Source organism: Palaemon carinicauda, chromosome 43, assembly GCF_036898095.1.
Source record: "Palaemon carinicauda isolate YSFRI2023 chromosome 43, ASM3689809v2, whole genome shotgun sequence".
Classification (NCBI taxonomy): Eukaryota; Metazoa; Arthropoda; class Malacostraca; order Decapoda; family Palaemonidae; genus Palaemon; species Palaemon carinicauda.
In genome coordinates this window covers 44,871,075-44,893,416 of record NC_090767.1, presented here as the reverse complement: position 1 = coordinate 44,893,416, position 22,342 = coordinate 44,871,075, and the positions used below count along the sequence as shown (strand labels likewise).

Below are 22,342 nucleotides of genomic sequence, written 5' to 3'. Positions count from 1 at the left end.
TAGACGTAGAAGGTTCACTCCTAGAGGAAGAGTCCTGGGAATGTCGACCAGCCATTGCAGTACCTCTAAGAACCATTCTCTCGCGGGCCAGAGCGGAGCCAACCAACGTCAGCCGTGTCCCTTTGCGAGAGGAGAACTTCTGAAGTACCCTGTTGACAATCTTGAACGGCGGGAATGCATACAGGTCGAGATGGAACCAATCCAGCAGAAAAGCATCCACGTGAACTGCTGCTGGGTCTGGAATCGGAGAACAATACAATAGGAGTCTCTAGGTTATCGAGGTAGCGAACAGATCTATGGTTGGCTGACCCCACAGGGCCCAAAGTCTGATGCAAACATTCTTGTGAAGGGTCCACTCTGTGGGGATGACCTGACCCTTCCGGCTGAGGTGATCTGCCATGACATTCATACCGCCCTGAATGAACCTCGTTACCAGCGTGAGCTTTCGATCTTTAGACCAGATGAGGAGGTCCCTTGCGATCTAGAACAACTTCACGAAAGAGTCCCTCCCTGCTTGAAGATGTAAGCCAGGGCTGTGGTGTTGTCAGAGTCCACCTCCACCACTTTGTTAAGCTGGAGGGACTTGAAGTTTATCAAGGCCAGAAGAACCGCCAACAACTCCTTGCAATTGATGTGAAGTGTCCTTTGCTCCTGATTCCATGTTCCCGAGCATTCCTGTCCGTCCAAAGTCGCACCCCAGCCCGTGTCTGATGCGTCCGAGAGGAGAGGGCGGTCGGGTTTCTGAACAGCCAAAGGTAGACTTCCTTGAGAAGAAAGCTGTTCTAACACCACGCGAGAGAAGACCACCTCTCTTCGGAAACAGGAACTGAGACCGTCTCTAGCGTCATGTCCTTTATCCAGTGAGCAGCTAGATGATACTGAAGGGGGGGAGGTGGAGTCTCCCTAACACGATGAACAGGGCCAGCGATGAAAGTGTCCCTGTTAGACTCATCCACTACCTGACTGAGCATCGGTTCCTTCTCGGCATGCTCTGGATGCATTCTAGGGCTTGGAAGATCCTTGGGGCCGACGGAAAAGCCCGAAAAGCTCGACTCTGAAGATCCATACCCAGGGAGACAATGGTCTGGGATGGGACGAGCTGAGACTCCTCAAAATTGACCAGGAGGCCCAGTTCCTTGGTCAGATCCATAGTCCATCTGAGAATCTCCAGACAGCGACGACTTGTGGGAGCTCTTAAAAGCCAGTCGTCTGACGGAGCCGGACACAAGATCATGGTACTGCTGCACAGTCTGTGAACTGTCAACCATGGGGAAGCGAGGAAGTACAGTGACAACCCGAAGCTGTCTAGACTGTCTGGGTCGTACAGACAACTCCTTATCGGGTTGCTGAGGTTGCCGCACTGCGTCACAACAAGTCACTTCTGCTGGTTGTTGAACGTCTTCCCAGTGACACACTGACTCCGTAAACAAAAAATCCTTTAACAAGGACTAAGCTTGGACTGCATGTCTTGCAACACAGCTCAAGGTCTATGGGAGCAGGTGTGGTAACAGACGGGGTTAGTGACTGAAGTGGAACCATTACCTTCCCTGGAAGCATGTTATGCTTAAATAAAAGTCCATAGGAGGCTACGCAGCTAAAGGCTCCTCTCCAAATGACAGAGTCCTCAAGGGAATATCAGAAGGAGGGAGAAAAGCACTTTCTCATCTACAGGGACCATATCCGAGAAAAGCTAAGTTCTCTCAGTGAGGGTTTCACTGGTGCAAAAGCAGCAGACTAGAAGGCAACGTTATGAAACTGCTTGACAGTCTAGTGAGTTGGCAACAACCAAAGATGTGTGACTGAGAAGCATGCGGTAAGGTATGCAGAGCATGTTGTATGCAGAGCATGCTGTATGTAGAGCATGCTGTAAGGTAAGCAGAGCGTGTTGCATGGCGTGTAACATTTCTCAGAAATTCCATGACCAGTGCTAGAGTGAGTAATATCGCATTACTGTCCATTGAAAGTGCACGTGCCGAGGGATTTGATTTAGACTGTTTTGTTGATGAATTGATAGCCGGCATGATAATCGTAGAATTAAGCTGCACTAAATGTACTATAATCTACTTCACCTCAGGAAAGGGAAACTCGCCCTGTTGGCAACACTGCATAACTTCATGCATGCTTGCATGGGGTTTTAATATCAACATAATATTTACCTTACATTCATAACTCATGATTCATTTTTGTTTTGAAGATATTTTTGCCATATTTTGCGATTTTGTTAAAAATATATTGCAAGGAATACATATATATTTTTATATTAAGTAATACAAATAACCTCCATTATCATAATGTTTGTGTAGGCATACATGTATCTGATTACAAATGCAAGTTATGAAAGTAATGAGGTGTTATTATTGTCATTTGTTATTTCCAAGTTGGAATGGGAAGAGGCTCAAGTTGAGGAGAAAGTGGCAGATGCATGCGTTGAGGTGGCTGACTCATAGCATGAGGTTGCTGCCTCAAGAGTTGCGCTTGCTGTAAGGGTTGCGGATGCGCAGTAGCATGTTCCTGAGGAACGAGTTAAGGTTCCTGAGGCGTGAGCTGCGAGAGTTGAGGTAGCGGCTGCGCAGAACGCAGTTCTTGTCTCGCGAGTTGAGGTTCCTGAGGTGCTAGCCTAAGGAGGTGCTAGCCTAAGGAGTTGAGGCTCTCGCCTTGAGGAGGTCGCTGCAGCGAGTGCTGAGGTGGCTGCCTCATTGATGGAAGAGGTTGTCGTACCTCAAGAGATTGTTGCCTCGCTGGTGGAACCGCAAGCGGAAGCGGAGGAAGTAAGGCATAAGATTCCTGCTCCCATTGCTAAGGTTGCCTTAAGGAAGGCGGAGGTTGCTGCACACCGCTGGTAACTGGCAACTCAGTACGCGGTAAGGTATCCTGAGGAACCTCAACATCGTACGCCTGGCAGACTGGACTGTTGAGGCGGAGCGATCGCAGGAGGAGGTGTAACCTTCTCAGCCTGACACTCACGCATTAAGACCGCAAGCTGTGTCTGCATGGACTGCAGCAAAGTCATCTTGGGGTCGGCAGACGCTAAGGTCTGCTGAGGCAAAGCCTTAACAGAAGATGAGGTCTGTTGCGGCATCACCTTACCTCTCTTAGGAGGTGTGCAGTCACCTGATGACTGCGGAGAGTCAGAGCTAACCCAATGACTGCATCCGGGTTGTTGAACTCTAGAGGTCTGGACTTTACGTTTAAGAGGTCTTGAGACCTGAGTCCAGCGTTTTCTCCCCGAAATTTCTTCTGCAGACGAGTAAAATAAGGGCTCAATCGTCTGCGGGTGGGAGTGACGGTCTCTGTAAGACACGCCCGCAACCACCGAGGATACTTCTGTGCGCCGATCAAGGCCTGCCGAACCCTTTTGCCCTTCGACATTGCTTCTCCCCTGGGCTTGGGAGCTTGCAAGAGGTCCCGGACTGGGAGGACGACTGGCACGCACAGAAGTACCCTCACGCACAACACTGACACACTTTGCGCTAATCACTTATCACTTTTGAATTTCTGTTTGCACTTATTTCACTGAACTCGAAACTTTAAGTGGTTTGTACCTGAAACACGCAATTCTATCCTTCCTTAAAAGTTAGTAATTGCGAAAACAGAATTACAATGTAACAGAAAAATCTAATGAAAGATAAATAAATCAGTGGCTGGAAAGAGACTAAACACTAGATCAAATAAACTACGTTTAAAATCTCTCACCGCATAAAGCTTGAGAACAAGAATAAACTCTAGAAACGTTTACCTTCTTCCCCTAAAGAGACTAGGGAGAAGAGCAAAAACGATAACAACGTTACTCGCTTGAACGAAACGTTTATCCAGCTCTCTCTCCCTCCGTCTCTATCTCTCTCTCTCTCTCTCTCTTGACTTAGAACCTGAGAGAAGAGCCCAATCATATATACTCGTTAAAACATATTATTGTTAAAGGAAAAAAACTGAAAGATTTCCCAAATAAAAAGTTCCTTTATTAGAATTAAAACCATCAAGCTAAGAAAGAATGAACAAAACGCTATAAACGGTTTACTCTTACTGCAACGTGACACCGTGAAAATTCTCTCTCTATCGTAACGATAGAGCGCAAGTTGAACGTTCTGAACGTCAACAACTGCAGAGACAAAACAAAACGTTAGTTCAACTTTGAAACAGTACGAGACTATCAAAGAAATTCTTTCAAAAACATTAAAATAGCATAATATGTTAACAGGTAAAACCGAAATGACGGGCTCAATGTTAATTAACTTCGGTATAAGAAAAGACCGCCTACTATTAGGAAAGGTCGAATATAAACAATTATAAAAATTAATTTTAATAAATTTATAAAAAATTTATAAAAAAGGAAGTTAATCGAAGAGGCCTATAAAAGGCGGAGAGATATAAAATAAATCTATAACTTTTGTTAAGCAAAATTAAGAAAGAGAGTCTATACTCTCTTAGACACCAACACTTCCGTCTAAGGGAAGGGTCGGCCATTTAAAGGTGAAAGAGAGTTCATACTCTCTTCGTCACCATAATTAATCAAATTAATTCCAAAAGCTAGCTAAGCTAATAATAAAACTTCCTGAATAGCGAAAGCTGAAATCTTAGAGCAATACTTCACCAAAAACCGTGAACAAGACTCCAAAATTATAAGCGTATCCATGAACGTCTTGCCGGAAGCACGACAGAGGAAAAATTGAAGTGGTGTCAACAAGAAGTACTGCAGTACCTGGCCACAGGTGGCGCTTGTGAGTACACCCCCCTCTTGTATAGCGATCGCTGGCGTATCCCTTCCGTAGAATTCTGTCGGGCAACGGAGTTGACAGCTACATGATTATCGGGTAAGTTTAATATTGAAAAATACAAATTATCTCCGAATTTGTCATTTGTTCCATAACCGAAATACAAACCACGCTATTTACATTGGGTGACTTACCCTTTAGGAAGGGTGGAAAGTCCCCAGCCATACTGGCTTTGGCTTTACCCGGGGACTCAGAATCCGAGTGAGTCGCACTCGAGAAAAGGAGTCCCTGCCCCTCACAAGTTCCTTGCTCCGCAAGGAAACGTGTGGCCTACATAAGCTTGTGCATGAAGGAAGAAAGTGTGACCCGTCCTAGGCATTTCACCTGGAGTTCCAGAAGGAACTCTGGGTTAGGACGTTCCCAATACCACTTCGTCAGGGTATGGGGGACGCGACAGTATTGACTCAATACTCGGAACACAAGGAAGCATGGTTTACCTGCAGAGGTTTGAGGTCAGCTATGCAGAGACCAGGATGCTGCTTCCCCAGTAGAGGGGGTGATGAAGAAAGAAGTAAGGGCCAGACATACTTTCGTTCATGCAGACTAAAACCTGATAACAATGCCCTCAACCTTCTGCTACCTGTCCAAAAAGGAGCCTGAGGTTAGACCAGCTGTTGTGTAGCCACCACAGAGCGATAGAAACGTATCGATACTCCTGTGGGTCACGTCCTGCAGGAAGTGGGCTGCGAAGGTCATTAGACGCTTCCAGACTCCAGCTTGTAGCACCTGCGTCACAGAGGGACGTTGCGATGTATCCGACATCGTGCTGTAGGGCGACGTGACGGGGGAGGGTCTGGATTCAGGTCGAGATGAATGTCCTTGAGTCCGAGCTGAAGAGGTATACTGGTGACTCTCCCCTGTGTCCTCCCTGTGCTCCCAACCCGGCTGCACGGAGGACAAACTGGAGCTGTTCGCAAAGATAACCCCTCGAATCCTTTACTGGCAAGAAGGAGAAGGTTTGGGTCATCTGATACAGAATGGAGACTCGAAATCTTGAAGGAGTCTGACCGAAGGCCCGGGACTCCAAGATTCTGAGTCTAGAAAACTCAGGAGCGAACCTGAATGTTGCCTTCTTCTATTCTCTTGAAAGGGAGGAGTCGAACGAGACCAGGAAGATTGCTTACACACTGGCCGAGGCCAGAGTGAGCAGGAGCACCGTCCACCAAGACGGAATACGATCAGAGGCCTGACGTAATGGTTCGCAAGAAGATCTCTTAAGGGACTAAAGAGTCCGAACCATGCTCCATGGGGGAGGTCTCACTCCGACTGGGGGCAGGGACGTTCGCAGCTTCGCATGAGCGAAGAAAGGTCCAGCGGTAAGGAAAAAGACTATTCCTTTCAGCCTGAAGGCCAGGGAAAGGCTGAGCGATAGGCTTCACTGCCGGGAGCGGAAAAGTTTCCTTCCGCCGAAAAGCAATAACTCCGTTATTGCTGGAGAAGACGCCTCAAGGGAAGAGGTATCTCTCCCACGACACCAACCACAGAAGACTCTCCACTTCGCCTGGTAGACCCCGGCAGATGACTATCGCAGGTGACGCGACCTCCGCTCCGCGACTGTAGCAGGTTGTCTCTTCTTGAGGCGGCGGCGGTGTCTCCAGGCGTGAAGCCGAAGCGATGCAACGGCTCGTGAAAGATGTTGTAGTGTGGTTGTTTGAGTAGCCTGTGACGTGAAAGAAGCTCTCCCGGGAGTTCCGTCAGGGGAAGCAGAGGGTCCGGAAACCGTTCTGTGTATAGTCCCAGTGGAGCTCTCAGGGCCATCGAAAGGTTGACAGACAACCTGGACTTGTTGAGACCCATTCTCAACAGACAACAATGGTGGGAAGACGCAGGCGTCGATGTTGTCCCACCGTCACCGAAAAGCATCTTGCCAAAGAGTCTTGGGGTCTGAGACTGGGGGGAAGAACAGCGGAAGCTTGAAGTTCCAGGCTGTCGCGATCAGGTCCCCCAGGCCAGGACTTGCTGGTTACTATAGGCCAAAGACCCCTAGGCACTCTTATCTGCGAGGCTCTGCTCAGATAGTCGGAGAGAACATTCCTCTGCCCGGAATGAGCGAGCCGATAGTGGTATTGAGAGGACCTCGGATCATCTCAGTATCTCTAATGCAAGATGCGAATGTATGAAAATGCGTCTCCTGCTGGTTGGAATATGCCAGTACCATGAAGTCGTCGCGCACGGAGCGACTCGGCAGGAACTGTAGGATTGGTAGAGGGGCCAAACTACGGCCCCTAAGCCTGCCTGAATGATAGGGAGGTATCCTTCAGGTCCTGACCATAGGCCTGAACCGGAACATGCCCCCCCCCCTTTTCTTTGACGAGTCCGAGAACAGCATCAAAATGTGGGGAAAGGACGAGAATATCCACTCCCATCATAGGTCAACCCCCATTGCAGATCTAAATGTTCCGCTGGTCCCATAGGGGCCAGAAAGTCCGGTTAATCGTTGCTTTGATACCACCGGAACTCGGGCCCCCTCACAGGGAACTTATCCTGAGGCGACTGTTCGGGACTTTAGACGGGTCAATGAGGAAAAGAGACCCAGGAAACGTTCCAAGGTAGGGCTGAAAGCTCTGCTTGACTGAGAACAGGTACTGCGACTCTCCTCAGCCTTGCCACAGTCAACTGAAGGGAAGGCTCGGAGAAGGAGGCAACAGCATCTGGTGTTCCCAGGCGGTCACCCATCCAAGTACTGACCAGACCCAATGTTGCTTAACTTCGCTGATCGGACGAGAAGTGGTGTTTTCAACGTGGTATGGCCGTTGACTCAATATCATTGCTAGATACTCCAGATGTTGAGGCAGAAGTAGAGAAGGCTCCTAGCAAATTACCATGATCCCTCACTCTTGGTAAAGACCCGGAAGCTTGTCCCGGTGTTGAAGAAGGTCGAACCCGAGACTACCGGAGTTGACCAGACCTCCAAAAAGCGAAGGAGGCGGAAGCCTGCTCCTGAGCGGCCATGAGGAAAGCAGGGAGAGTTCTCTGGGGAAAACCTGCGATGCCGCGGCGGGATCTCCACACCGCATCTTAAGCAGGAACACCTATAGTCTCGGCTGAATTCCAAAAGCTTCCTGGATGATGGATGGAATGGAAACTGGAAGTACCCGTCCTTCCGATCCAGGGCCTAAGGAGTCCTGCAGCCTCGTTACCAGTCTGATCGACTCTGCTGTTCCACGCTGGACGAAGTTTGTTCGACAAACTTGATCAGAGCTGAGAGGTCGACGACGGAACTCCCGTCTCAGATGCTTTCCTACGAGAAAGGATAGACTGAAGAAGCCGGGGGGTGAAGCCGTCGACGACCCTATGGAGGACCTTCTCCTAAGGCATGGATCCTTCTGCCCAAACGGGCAAAACTCTTGCCGACCCCATGGCATAGAGGCTCAGTGACACTGGATTCGCTGACAGAGACGGAGAGATGGTAAGAGCAAGGCGCGATATCCTTGGCTGATCACGGAGATCGTGCAGGAATCGGCATCGGGAAGCTGTTATCCGGATGAGTAACCTTAGGCATCCCCCCAGCGTGAGACCTGCAAGGGGGGGTTGCCAATCCTAGAGTTTGTGAACTCTGCCGCTCCCTCTAGGATTATGCCTTCCCGGGAGAGCCTCCTGTGCTACCTGTCCCTGACAGGAGGGGACTGCTATTGTAAACCTTGTCTTAGCTGCCGCAGCCGGTCCGATAACTTAGGCCGACGAGGCTGAAAGAAGAGGCGTTGGAGGCCTGCAGGGTCTGGAAGAAAGCGCCTTGGAGGAGTGAAAATGGAAGTAGACTTCCTCCGCACAACAGCTGTCCATGTCTCTATCCTTGGGCTCAAACAAGCTCTTCCCAAGGATGGAAGAGTGTCTGAGCTTGTCGACATCCACGGATGAGACACCCGAGGGGAAGCCCTCGGTCACTGCGTCTAGATGCTCCAACATCGAGTTTGCCCGCAAGTTTGAAACTTGGCGAGGGAACGCAAAGGTGCTTGACCCTGAGAGGAGAAAAGTACCTATGATCTTACTGGAGCTTCCTTGTACAAAACCTCGGGTTGTAACCGAGGAGGGAAAGGACCTGGTAAGCCCCTTCCACAGGATGGAGAAGAGGAAGGGCTAAACCAGACACCCCTTGCCCGACGGAGAAATCTCGAAAGGAAAACTCCCTGGCACGACCCTTCCGGGGAATGACGAGGAGGAAGGGCTAACCCAGGTTCTGGAAAGAAGAATGTTGCCCAGACCTCTCTGAAGATTCTTCCTGCTCTTGCACGTGCCATGCTCTGTGTTTACGGGGTGAAGACCGTGTTCTGGAAATACGCGCTCCAGAAGACTCGCCAGGCTGGCCGTGTTGCGAAACCCCGACGACTCGCGGTCGCAATCGCCCTGGGGCTCGCGCGATGGTAAATCAATGGTTCGCGTGTGGCCGAACGTGGAAGCGCCCGTGCGCGGGCACGCAGGAGCGCGGACGAAAGTGTGCGAGGGAGCGCAGAAGGAGGGCGAGCGTGGTTGGAAGGGCGAGAGCTGGCGGTCGGAATCCGATAGTTCACATGCGAGCGATGACCCGTAGGCAAGTAATGGCTACTGCAGGAATCAAGCCGGCGCTCGCGCGGTGGAACCCCGTCGGTTCGCGCGATGGAACCCCGTCGGTTCGCGCGATGGAACCCCGTCGGTTCGCGCGATGGAACCCCGTCGGTTCGCGCGATGGAACCCCGTCGGTTCGCGCGATGGAACCCCGTCGGTTCGCGCGATGGAACCCCGTCGGTTCGCGCGATGGAACCCCGTCGGTTCGCGCGATGGAACCCCGTCGGTTCGCGCGATGGAACGCGATGGAACCCCGTCGGTTCGCGCGATGGAACACCGTCGGTTCGCGCGATGGAACACCGTCGGTTCGCGCGCGGGCGAACATTGGAGCGCATGTGCGCGGGCGCGCATGCGCGTAGGAGCAGGCGGTCGGGAGACCGATGGCGCGTAGGCGAGCGATGGCGCGTTGACGAGCAATGGCACATCTTGGCGAGCTAAGGCCCGTAGGCGAGTGAAGGCGCGTTGGCAAGCGATGGGGCGTCGGCAAGCGATGGTGCGTAGGCAAGCGACGGCGCGTTGGCAAGCGACGGCGCGTTGGCAAGCGACGGCGCGTTGGCGAGCGACGGCGCGTTGGCGAGCGACGGCGCGTTGGCGAGCGACGGCGCGTTGGCGAGCGACGGCGCGTTGGCGAGCGGTGGTGCGTTACCAAAACGCTAGCGCGCAGGCGAAGAATCGCGCGGGCGCGTAGGAGATCGCTGACGCGTAAGAGACTAGGGATGATTAGCGCGCATCGCGCTAATCGGAAGGCACGCAGGTGCATTAGGAAGGTGAGCGCCGATGCGAGCTGTCAAACAGGGGATCCTGGACGGTCAGGAAGAACTGTTGGCGCCCATTGGTGCGTGGCAGAAAAGGGCGCGTAGATGTGCGCTGGCGATTGAAGGAAGCTGGCGCACAGAAGGACAGAAGTAAAGGTGAGCGCTGGCGAGCAGGAGGAAGATCTACGGCAAGACTCGGTTACCGGAGATCGTGGTCCACAGCAGGCGAGTGCTAGATCGCTACTGATGGTGTCCAGGGGACCTGACACGCGTGGAAGATCGATGGCGATCGTTGACGCGCAGGAGATCGCTGACGAGCAGGCGAACGTTGATGGGTCTGTGGTCGCTGGCGAGTTGGTGATCGCTGGCGAGCAGAAGGGCGACACGTGGAATCCTGTGCGTAGAAGAGGAGTCCTTGTCCAAGACCTGAACCGAAGTTCTAGGTTGCGCAGGCGAACGTGGGCGCACAGGGCGCGTATCAGGAACTGGAAGCGCAGGTGCGCTCTGACGGGTAGGAGATCTAGAGCGCTCAGGAGACCGATGGCGCACAGGGCACACAACAGGAACAGCAGGATGTTCGGAGTCCTCTGGAGAGCGCTGGCGAGCAGTGGGGCGGCGATCATCAGGAGAGCGCTGACGAACAGGAGAGCGCTGGCGAACAGGAAAACGCTGATGAGCAGGAGAGCGCTGGCGAACAGGAAAACGCTGATGAGCAGGAGAGCGCCTGTGCGCTAACACTGCAGAAGGGCGCGCAGGGGAACCCTGACACGCAAGGGAAGCACCCCCCGTGGGAGGCAACCCTTTGCCCCGAAGGGACCGTTGCCCGTCGGATGACGAGGTCAGACTGCTATCCATCTGCAACAGGGGCGGAAGGTCAGGAAGGCATTGGAGGTCGATCCCCGGAGAGATCTAAGGAGGTAGGAGCTGCAGGCTGCATACGGAGGAGATTCAAAAAGGCACCTCTTAGCACCCTTATAGGGAGATGGGAGGCCCTAACGACGTAGCGGACAGTGAGCCTTACGGCGAAGACGGCCAACAGCAACAACAGCAGAAGACTCCTCCGAAGAGGAGTCTCTATGAGTGTACTCCCTCGCGAACGAAAGAGAAACACTTCGTAGAAGAGACCGGTGAGCCAGTGACCTAAAAAGAGCAATCCTCCGAAGAGGGGCTCCTGCAGTTGCCCAGCCCCTTGAGCGTAACTGCAGGTGCGACCGCTCAGCACCAAGAGCATAGTCGCACGAAAAAAAGGCAAGAGGAGATCCCCCCAAAGGGAAAAAACTCAAGCCTGGATAGGAAAACTTCCCTCGGTAGGAAAGTTACCCACCCAAGGAGGTGAGCCTCCAGAGTGTTCTAAAATGAACTGGAGAGCTGTCAATCGTCACGGGAGTACTTCCAGGAGAAGGAGACACGCCCCTGACGAAGATCTATAGGGGAGGCAGCAACAGCAGAATCCCCAGGCCTCAACAAGACAGCTCACTCCGTTGCCAAATTACAGAAACGAACCAGATCGTTAACTGTGAAACATAAAAACAAAAATCATTAGTTAACATTCATTCCCCCGGGAAGACTCCGAAGAGGAATCCCAAGGAAAAAGAACACAAGAATTACACAACAGGCACGTGCCCTCACAACCACTTACACTCACGGCAGGAGAGCTGTAACAAACACAGAATTATAACAATTATAATTATGTAACTATGTAATTGCGTAATTTAAAAAAAGAATGAACACTAAAATAAAGAACGAAAACCCCGAAAGGAATCGTTCACAAAACTGAAAAATCAACCAATACAATTAGATTCATAAACTAATTGAGACAAAACATACGGCATAGCAACCCCACCCACACGGGAAGGAAGCTACTCAGACGTAGTAAAGCTAACGTAGTAAGGGTGAACGACCTCAACAGAGAGAGAGAGAAAGACCGAAGTCAAACTCGATCGCAACCCATGAAATTACACCGTGGTGGCCTAACTGCCGAGGGCTCCACGGAGATATTGTACACTACACACACAAGCACAAACTCTGAAAAGGAAACTTACTGATTTCTATACTCAAATATATACATCAACACGAAAAAATGTTTACATATATATTGAGTAAAAGAAAAGTAAGTGATTAAGTAAAGACAAAACAAAAAATGGCTGCCAAGCGAGGACAAAGACAGGCACGTCTGTCCATTGTCTGAGCCAAAAGTGAAGTGAGACATTTCACCGGTGTGTGAGGGAGGGAGGGGTAGCAAGCTACCCCTCCCCCTACCCGTGCTAACTAGCGCGGGGTAGGAAACCCTCGTTAAAATCTAATGAGTCGTCATTTCCGCTACGCCTTAAGTAATACCCAATGTAAATAGCGTGGTTTGTATTTCGGTTACGGAACAATGACAAATTCGGAGATAATATGACAAATTCGGAGATAATTTGTATTTTTCCTAACCATACAAACCTTAGCTATTTACATAGGGTTTACTTTCGGCGTAGCTGAAATTGACGAGCCATTAGATTTTAACGAGGGTTTACTATCCCCACGCTAGTTAGCAGGGGTAGGGGAGGGGTAGCTTGCTACCCCTCCCTCCCTCACACACCGGTGAAATGTCTAACTTCACTTAGAGGTAGGACCTCGACTTGGGGGATAGGGCTGGCGGGCAAATATGTGTAAATAGCTAAGGTTTGTATGGTTAGGAAAAATACAAAATATCTCCGAATTTGTCATTTGTTCCGTAACCGAAATACAAACCACGCTATTTACATAGGGTGACTTACCCCTTAGGAAGGGTGGAAAGTCCCCAGCCATACTGGCTTTGGCTTAAAGTGAGCCCTCGCTACTTTGCAGTTCGACCATCGCGGATTCACCACTTCGCGGATTTTTTTCATAACCCATGTATATACATATATCGGGGATTTTCCGGAAATTTCGAAAATACCGCGATGTGACCGATGGTGCGAGATTGGAGAAAGTAAGGAAAATTGAATCATGATTGATTTTCAATATAAATGAAACTTTGAGGAGCAACAAAGATATCATTTGTTAGAGAGACATAGAGAGGTAAGGAATGGGAGGTAGGGAAAAGTAGCCCACAGAGAGAGAGAGAGAGAGAGAGAGAGAGAGAGAGAGAGAGAGAGAGAGAGAGAGAGAGAGAGAGAGAGAGAGAGGGGGGTTTAAATGTAATAAACAAAAAAAATTTGATAGGTTATAACACATTGGTGCTTATGTAAAATCAACTGTATACTGTAGACGGGTTGAATAAGTTAAGAAATTGTATAAACGATACTTTGTTAGTGTATTCGTACACTCTCGACCGGCAGTAAAACAAAAAGAAGTCAACAATACTCGATTTTTAAAACACACCCGAAATTTAAAAACAAAAGTACACGCTTTCTTAATGTGCAATTAACTATTTAAAGAGTAGCAATTTTCTAGAATAAGATGATGTTTCCCAAAAAATAGTGGTTTGCTGATGAAATCGGATACCGTATTTTTAGCTATGATTGAAATGGATGTAGACTTGGCATAATTTTTTCGTTTCGTATTTAATTGACACTAAGAAAACTAATTTTAGTTTCTTCATCTAAATGTAAGTATTGTATAACACGAAGAGAGAGAGAGAGAGAGAGAGAGAGAGAGAGAGAGAGAGAGAGAGAGAGAATGAATCAGCTGTTGTAATCAAATGGCGTGTTTTTGTTTCGTGAGAATTTCATCGCCACGACTATAACAACAACATACTGTACTGAACTTTACAGTATTATACAGACTACTGTAATATGATAAAGTGAAATATTTGTAATCTATTTTATATGAAATGGGGCTTTTTTTTTTTCTAATTTGCGTTTACATATGTAAAGCAACTCTCTCTCTCTCTCTCTCTCTCTCTCTCTCTCCTCTCTCTCTCTCTCTCTCTCTCTCTCTCTCTCTCTCGTAAATTGTTTTCCTGCTTTGCTACGTATGTATGATTTTATATAGATACGGTAAATAATATTTGTAATAACATTTTATAAAAGCTTTTACTGTAATATGATATTTTGATTATAAAATAAATTTTTGAATATACTTACCCGGTGAATATATAATAGCTGACGTCTCGGACGGCTCGACAGAAACACAAAAACTCGCGAGCGATCGCCATGAAGGTTGCGGGTGTGCCCACCAGCGCCGACTATCGGCCAGATACCGCATATACATGTAAACAGCTCCAGTTCTTCTCATTCCGCTGGGTCTCTATCGGGGAGGAAGGGAGGGCCTTTAATTTATATATTCACCGGGTAAGTATATTCAAAAATTTATTTTATAATCAAAATATCATTTTTAAATATTAAACTTAGCCGGTGAATATATAATAGCTGATTCACACCCATGGTGGTGGGTAGAGACCAGTATTAATACAATAAAGGCGTATATGCTTAGAGTTTTTGACAGTTATATCATAACAAAACCCAAATAAATATAGGTACCTGGTAAGGAAGCTGACTCTGACGATTACTCTGCCTTGTTAGTCCGCTTTCCTCACGAAGCCCAGCCATCCTCTCAGGATGCTGAAAGACTCCCAGGAGCTGTTATATCCAGGGCGACAACCCATACAACAGGACCTCATCAAAACCCTTAATCTGGGCGCTCTCAAGAAATGACATTTGACCACCCGCCAAATCAAAAAGGATGCGAAAGGCTTCTTAGCCTTCCGTACAACCCAAAACAAGATTAAAAACATTTCAAGAGAAGATTTAAAGGATATTGGGATTAAGGGAATGTAGTGGTAGAACCCTCACCCACTACTGCACTCGCTGCAACGAATGGACCCTGTGTGTAGCAGTCCTCATAAAGAGTCTGGACGTCTTTTAAGTAAAATGAAGCGAACACCGACTTGCTCCTCCAAAAGGTCGCGTCCATAATACTTCATAGAGATCTGTTTTGCTTAAAGGCCACGGAAGTTGCTATCGCTCTTACTTCGTGCGTCTTGACCTTAAGCAAGCAACGATCTTTTTCACTCAAGTGAGAATGAGCCTCTCGGATTAAAAATCTAATAAAATACGATAAAGCATTTTTAGACATAGGCAATGAGGGCTTCTTAACTGAGCACCACAAGGCCTCAGATCCACCTCGTAAGGATTTGGTACGAGCTACATAAAACTTAAGAGCTCTAACTGGACACAGTACTCTTTCAAGCTCGTTGCCTACGATCTCTGAAAGGCAAGGTATATCAAACGACTTAGGCCAAGGACGAGAAGGCAGTTCATTTTTGGCCAAGAAACCAAGCTGAAGCGAACATGTGGCTTTATCTGTAGAAAAGCCGATGTTTTTACTGAAGGCATGGATCTCACTGACCCTTTTAGCCGAAGCCAAGCACACTAAGAAAAGCGTCTTGAGGGTGAGATCCTTCAGGGAGGCTGAATGTAATGGCTCGAACCTGTCGGACATTAGGAACCTTAGGACCACGTCTAAGTTCCATCCAGGAGTTGCCATACGACGCTCCTTAGAGGTCTCGAAGGACTTAAGGAGATCTTGGAGATCTTTATTATTGGACAGATCTAAGCCTCTATGTCTGAACACAGAAGCCAACATGCTCCTGTAGCCCTTAATAGTGGGAGCCGAGAGGGAGCGAACATTTCTCAGATGTAGGAGAAAGTCTGCAATTTGGGCTACAGAGGTACTGGAAGAGGAAATGGATGATGACTTGCACCAGTCTCTAAAGACTTCCCACTTCGACTGGTAGACCTTGATGGTAGAAGCTCTCCTAGCTCTCGCAATCGCTCTGGCTGCCTCCTTCGAAAAACCTCGAGCTCTTGAGAGTCTTTCGATAGTCTGAAGGCAGTCAGACGAAGCGCGGGGAGGCTTTGATGAAGACTCCTTACATGGGGCTGCCGTAAGAGATCCATCCTTAAAGGAAGACTCCTTGGAACGTCTACCAGCCATTGAAGTACCTCTGTGAACCACTCTCTCGCGGGCCAGAGGGGAGCAACCAACGTCAACCTTGTCCCTTCATGAGAGGCGAACTTCTGCAGTACCTTGTTGATGATCTTGAACGGCGGGAATGCGTACGCGTCCAGGTGAGACCAGTCCAGTAAAAATGCATCTATGTGGGCCGCCTCTGGATCTGGGACTGGAGAGCAATAGGTCGGGAGCCTTTTGGTCAACGAGGTGGCAAAGAGGTCTATGGTGGGTTGACCCCAAGTCACCCAAAGACTCTTGCACACGTCCTTGTGGAGGGTCCATTCTGTGGGGATCACCTGACCTCTCCGACTGAGACAGTCTGCCAAGACGTTCAAGTCCCCCTGGATGAATCTTGTCAACAGGGAGATGCCTCGATTTTTTTACCAGATGAGGAGGTCCCTTGCGATGACGAACAGTGTGTGGGAGTGAGTGCCTCCTTGCTTGGAGATGTACGCCAAGGCTGTGGTGTTGTCCGAATTGACTTCTACCACTTTGTTTCGAAGAATGCTCTCGAAACTCGTCAAGGCCAAGTGAACCGCTAACAGCTCCTTGCAGTTGATGTGCATGCTCTTCTGATCCGACGTCCAAAGACCCGAACATTCCAGACCGTCCAGAGTCGCTCCCCAACCCAAATCCGACGCGTCTGAGAACAACACGTGGTTTGGGTTCTTGACCGCCAGGGACAGACCCTCTCGCAGACTTATGTTGCTGTCCCACCAGTTCAGGCACGTTTTTACTGGCTCGGAGACCGGGATTGACACAGCTTCCAAAGTCTTGCTCTTGTTCCAGTGTGAGTCTAGATGGAACTGGAGAGGGCGAAGGTGAAGTCTCCCTAGTGAGACAAATTGCTCCAGGGATGACAGAGTCCCTAAGAGGCTCATCCAACTTCTCACTGAGCAACGGTCTTTTTTCAGCATGAGGCGGACTTTGAGCAGGGCTTGCTCTATCCTGGTGGCAGACGGAAAAGCCCGAAAAACTAGACTGCGAATCTCCATCCCCAAATAGAGAATCGTCTGGGAGGGATTCAGTTGAGACTTTTCTAAGTTCACCAACAGTCCCAACTCCTTTGCCAGACCCAACGTCCATTGAAGGTCCTGCAGACAGCGATGACGGGACGATGCTCTGAGAAGCCAGTCGTCCAAGTACAGGGAGGCTCGAATTCCCGATAAATGAAGGAATTTTGCCACATTCCTCATGAGCCTCGTAAACACGAGAGGAGCAGGGCTGAGGCCGAAGCACAGTGCTCGGAACTGGTACACCACATTCCTGTAAACAAACGTCAGATACGGTTGAGAATCTGGGTGTATAGGAATGTGGAAGTAAGCATCCTGCAGGTCGAGAGAGACCATCCAGTCTCCCTCTCTGACCGCTGCTAGGACGGACTTCGTGGTCTCCATCGTAAATTTTGTTTTAATAACAAAAACGTTGAGCGCACTGACGTCCAGCACTGGCCTCCAACCTCCCGTATGCTTTGGGACTAGGAAGAGACGGTTGTAAAATCCCGGTGATTGAAGGTCCGAGACTTTCACCACCGCTCCCTTCTCTAGCAACAGAGAAACCTGCTGATGTAGAGCTTGTCTCCTTGACTCCTCTCGATACCTGGGAGAGAGGTCTAAAGGAACTGTTACTAGAGGAGGTCTGCGTACAAAAGGTATTTTGTACCCCTCCTTGAGCAACAACACAGACTCTTGGTCTGCACCCCTCTTCTCCCAGGCCTGCCAGAAACTGTTCAGTCTGGCCCCTACCGCTGTCTGAGGACGTGGGCAGTCAGACTCTGCCACGGGAGGACTTGGATCCTCTCCTCTTGCCTCTCTTACCGTCGGCACGAGCGCCTCCCCTGCTGGGGGCTCTGCCACGAAAGGGCGGGATAAACATAGTCGCTGGGGTATCGATCTTGGGTCTCACGACATAAGACGATGAAGGAGCACCCTTGCGAGCAGAAGTCGCCATCAGGTCGTGTGTATCCTTCTGCACCAGCGAAGCCGCAATGTCCTTGATCAGCTGTTGAGGAAACAAGGCAGCTGATAAGGGGGCAAAGAGAAGCTCCGACCTTTGACAGGGAGTAACTCCTGCCGAAAGGAACGAGCAAAGAGTCTCTCTCTTCTTCAGGACTCCAGCCGTAAAAGTAGCGGCGAGCTCATTGGAGCCATCACGGATGGCTTTGTCCATGCAAGACATAATAAGCACGGAAACATCCTGGTCGGCCGACGAGATCTTCCTGCTTAATGCTCCTAGAGACCAATCTAAAAAGTTAAAAACTTCGAAGGCCCTGTAAACCCCTTTAAGGAGATGGTCAAGGTCCGAGGAGGACCAACAAACTTTAGAGCGTCTCATGGCCAGGCGACGGGGAGAGTCTACGAGGCTTGAGAAGTCTCCCTGGGCAGAGGCAGGGACTCCCAAGCCGAGAACTTCTCCCGTGTCATACCAGACGCTCGTTCTAGAAGCTAGTTTAAAAGGAGGGAAAGCAAAGGCCGTCTTCCCCAAACTCCTCCTGGTAACCAACCAGTCGCCTAGCAAACGTAAAGCCCTCTTAGAAGAGCGAGAGAGCACTAGCTTAGTAAAAGAAGGCTTCGAAGTAGCTAGGCCTAGCGCAAACTCTGACGGAGGCGAACGAGGAGCAGAATTTACAAAATGGTCTGGGAAAAGATCCTTAAAAATCATCATGATTTTCTTAAAGTCCATAGAGGGTTGAGCAGCCTTAGGCTCTTCTCCGTCTGATAAAACACCCAAAGGAATATCAGTAGGCGGAGGATCAGCAACATCCTCATCTGAAGGAACCTCGTCCGACAATTGACGAGTCTCAAGAAAAGGAGAGACCTGCCGCGGTGGCAATGCTTGACAGGCAAAGTCCACACGCAAAGGAGCAGCAGTAGCAGTCAAGGAAGCGACGTCATGTCGCTGCTGAAAGGACTGACCAGCAACAACAACAGGAGTTGATGGACGCTCGACGTCAAGTCGAGACTGCCTTGACTGCCTAGACTGAGCAGTCAAAACAACCCTTGACTGCGGTGCTTGACGCTCAACGTCAAAACAAGGCAACTGAGCTGGTTGGCGAACGTCCTGAACGTCAACAAGAGACTGCAGCGAGTGAGGATCCAAGTCACGTGACTGACGTGACAAACTACCGACATCACGTTTCATAACGTCAAAAGGACGAGTAAAAGCTCGTTTGGGCGGCTGACGGCCAGAGTCTCGATCAGCATAACGGCAAGGATCATCGTGAACCTGCTCAACGGTATAGTCCTCCATAAGGGAGGCAAGCTTAGTCTGCATATCCTGCAGGACAACCCATTTAGGATCAACGGGAGTCGGGACGGGCCGAGACGATGGTAACGTCTGTGTCGGCAAAACATTGCCTTTACTGAGACTCTCGGAGCCCGTGTTACGCTTACGTTTAATCGGCGAACAGTTTTCCGACGACTGCAAAGGGTCAGAGCTGTCCCAATGGCTACAGCCAGGACGCTGGACCTGTCCTGAAGGGACTGACTTCCGCTTCAAGGGTCTAGAAACCTTGCGCCAAGGTTTCTTTTGCGTGAAGCCTTCGGATGACGAGAAGAAAACAGCCTCGCTCGTCTTATGGTAGGGACGATCTTGACGAGACACGCCCGATACCACAGAGGGAACGTCTGTACGTTGGTTAAAGCCTCTCGTCCCCTTAAGTCCTACGACATTACTTCTCCCTGGTGCAGGGGAGCCTGAAAGAGGTCTCGGACTAGGAGAACGACAAGCACGAACAGACGAACCCTCGGTCGCAACACTAAAAACACTTTGCGCACTTATCACTTTATCCCCACAATTTTCTGATTTGGCACTCTGACACTTTAATAAATTCACATCCGACATGAGTTGATTACGGTCCGATGCTAAGGACTCAACTCTCTCGCCCAAAGCTTGAATGGCAAGCAACATATCCCGCATAGATGGTTCATGAGTGCTAGTAGGTGGTTCAGGAACAACTACTACAGGGGAAGGATTAGGTTCAGGGGCATGGGAGGAGGAAAATTCCAACGACCTAGAGGAGCTTCTCCTCACCCTATCTCTCTCAAGCTTACGAGAATATTTATCAAACTCTAGCCAGTCGAATTCCGACAAGACCACGCACTCATCACACCGATCTCCTAATTGGCAGGTTTTACCCCGGCAATTAGAACACACGGTATGTAGGTCGAGAGAGGCCTTGGGAAGACGTTTGTTACAATCCCTAGCATTACATTTGCGAAATTTAGGTCCAGGGATAGGAGAAGGGTCAGCCATATTGAACAGTCAAAGAAAATCCAAAACAAATCCACAGTCATCAACAATAAACACTATCCAAAAAAGGATTCAAGAGTTTTAATTGAAGAGAAAAACACCTGTCACTGCGAAAGCTCAAAACAACCAAAAAGAAGTACTTCACCAAAAATGACGAAAACTCCAGGTCAACAGCGAGCGGAATCAACTTGTCGACAAGACCGACAGAGAAGAACTGGAGCTGTTTACATGTATATGCGGTATCTGTCCGATAGTCGGCGCTGGTGGGCACACCCGCAACCTTCATGGCGATCGCTCGCGAGTTTTTGTGTTTCTGTCGAGCCGTCCGAGACGTCAGCTATTATATATTCACCAGCTAAGTTTAATATTTAAAAATGATATTTTAATTATAAAATAAATTTTTGAATATACTTACCCGGTGAATATATAATAGCTGAGCCTCTGGCGGCTCGACAGAAAAACACACAAAAACTCGCTATGAAGGTTGCGGGTGTGCCTACTAGCGCCAACTAACGGCCAGATACCGCATATACATGTAAACAGACCCAATTTTTCTCATCCTGAAGTATTAAGGGCTGCAACCCATACAACAGGACCTCATCAAACCCCTAATCTGGGCGCTCTCAAGAAATGACATTTGACCACCCGCCAAATCAAAAAAGGCTGCGAAAGGCTTCTTAGCCTTCCGTACAACCCAATTAAAAAAACATTTCAAGAGCAGATTAAAAGGATATTGGAATTAAGGGAATGTAGTGGTAGAACCCTTACCCACTACTGCATTCGCTGTAACGAATGGACCCTGTGTGTAGCAGTCCTCGTAAAGAGTCTGGACATCTTTTAAGTAAAATGACGTGAATACCGATTTGCTTCTCCAAACGGTCGCGTCCATAATACTTTGCAGAGATTTATTTTGCTTAAAGGCCACGGAAGTTGCTATAGCTCTTATTTCGTGCGTCTTAACCTTAAGCAAGCATCGGTCTTTTTCATTCAAGTGAGAATGAGCCTCTCGTATTAAAAGTCTGATAAAAAATGACAAAGCATTCTTTGACATAGGCAATGATGGTTTCTTAACTGAGCACCATAATGCCTCAGATCCACCTCGTAAAGACTTAGTACGAGCTAAGTAGAACTTAAGAGTTCTAACTGGACACAGCACTCTTTCAAGTTCGTTGCTTACGATCTCTGACAGGCAAGGTATATCAAACGACTTAGGCCAAGGACGAGAAGGCAGTTCATTTTTGGCCAGGAAACCAAGTTGAAGTGAACATGTGGCTTTTTCTGTAGAAAAGCCGATGTTCTTACTGAAGGCATGAATTTCACTGACCCTTTTAGCCGAAGCCAAGCACACTAGGAAAAGCGTCTTGAGGGTGAGATCCTTCAGGGAGGCTGAATGTAATGGCTCAAACCTGTCTGACATGAGGAACCTTAGGACCACGTCTAAGTTCCATCCAGGAGTTGCCAAACGACGTTCCTTAGAGGTCTCGACAGACTTAAGGAGATCTTGGAGATCTTAATTGTTGGAAAGATCTAAGCCTCTATGACGAAAGACCGAAGCCAACATGCTCCTGTAGCCCTAAATTGTGGGAGCTGAGAGGGAGCGAACATTTCTCAGATGTAAAAGAAAATCTCCGATTGGGCTACAGAGGTACTGGAAGAGGACATAGATGCTGGCTTGCACCAATCTCGAAAGACTTCCCACTTCGACTGGTATACTCTGAAGGTAGAAGCTCTCCTAGCTCTCGCAATCGCACTGGCTGCCTCCTTCGAAAAGCCTCGAGCTCTTGAGAGTCTCTCGATAGTCTGAAGGCAGTCAGACGAAGCGCGGGGAGGCTTTGATGAACATTCTTTACGTGGGGCTGACGTAAGAGATCTACCCTTAGAGGAAGACTTCTTGGAATGTCTACCAGCCATTGAAGTACCTCGGTGAACCACTCTCTCGCGGGCCAGAGGGTAGCAACCAACGTCAACCCTGTCCCTTCGTGAGAGGCGAACTTCTGCAGTACCTTGTTGACTATCTTGAATGGTGGGAATGCATATAAGTCCAGAAGAGACCAATCCAGTAGAAACGCGTCTATGTGGATTGCTTCTGTATCTAGGACTGGAGAG

General features: G+C 49.1%; 1 protein-coding gene, 1 long non-coding RNA gene and 1 other non-coding gene across 3 annotated transcripts in view; 2 read left to right on the top strand and 1 right to left on the bottom strand.

The window, feature by feature from the left end:
• Positions 1 to 22,342, top strand: part of LOC137633395 (uncharacterized) — a 420,659-nt gene that overhangs the window by 193,879 nt on the left and 204,438 nt on the right. The window lies entirely within an intron of this gene.
• LOC137633401 (uncharacterized) overlaps positions 1 to 22,342 on the top strand; it is a 217,750-nt gene that overhangs the window by 75,247 nt on the left and 120,161 nt on the right. The gene's annotated exons all lie outside the window — the stretch shown is intronic.
• Positions 7,409 to 7,527, bottom strand: LOC137634066 (5S ribosomal RNA). Its single transcript, XR_011042447.1, has one exon. It is a non-coding gene; the product is annotated as a 5S ribosomal RNA (ribosomal RNA).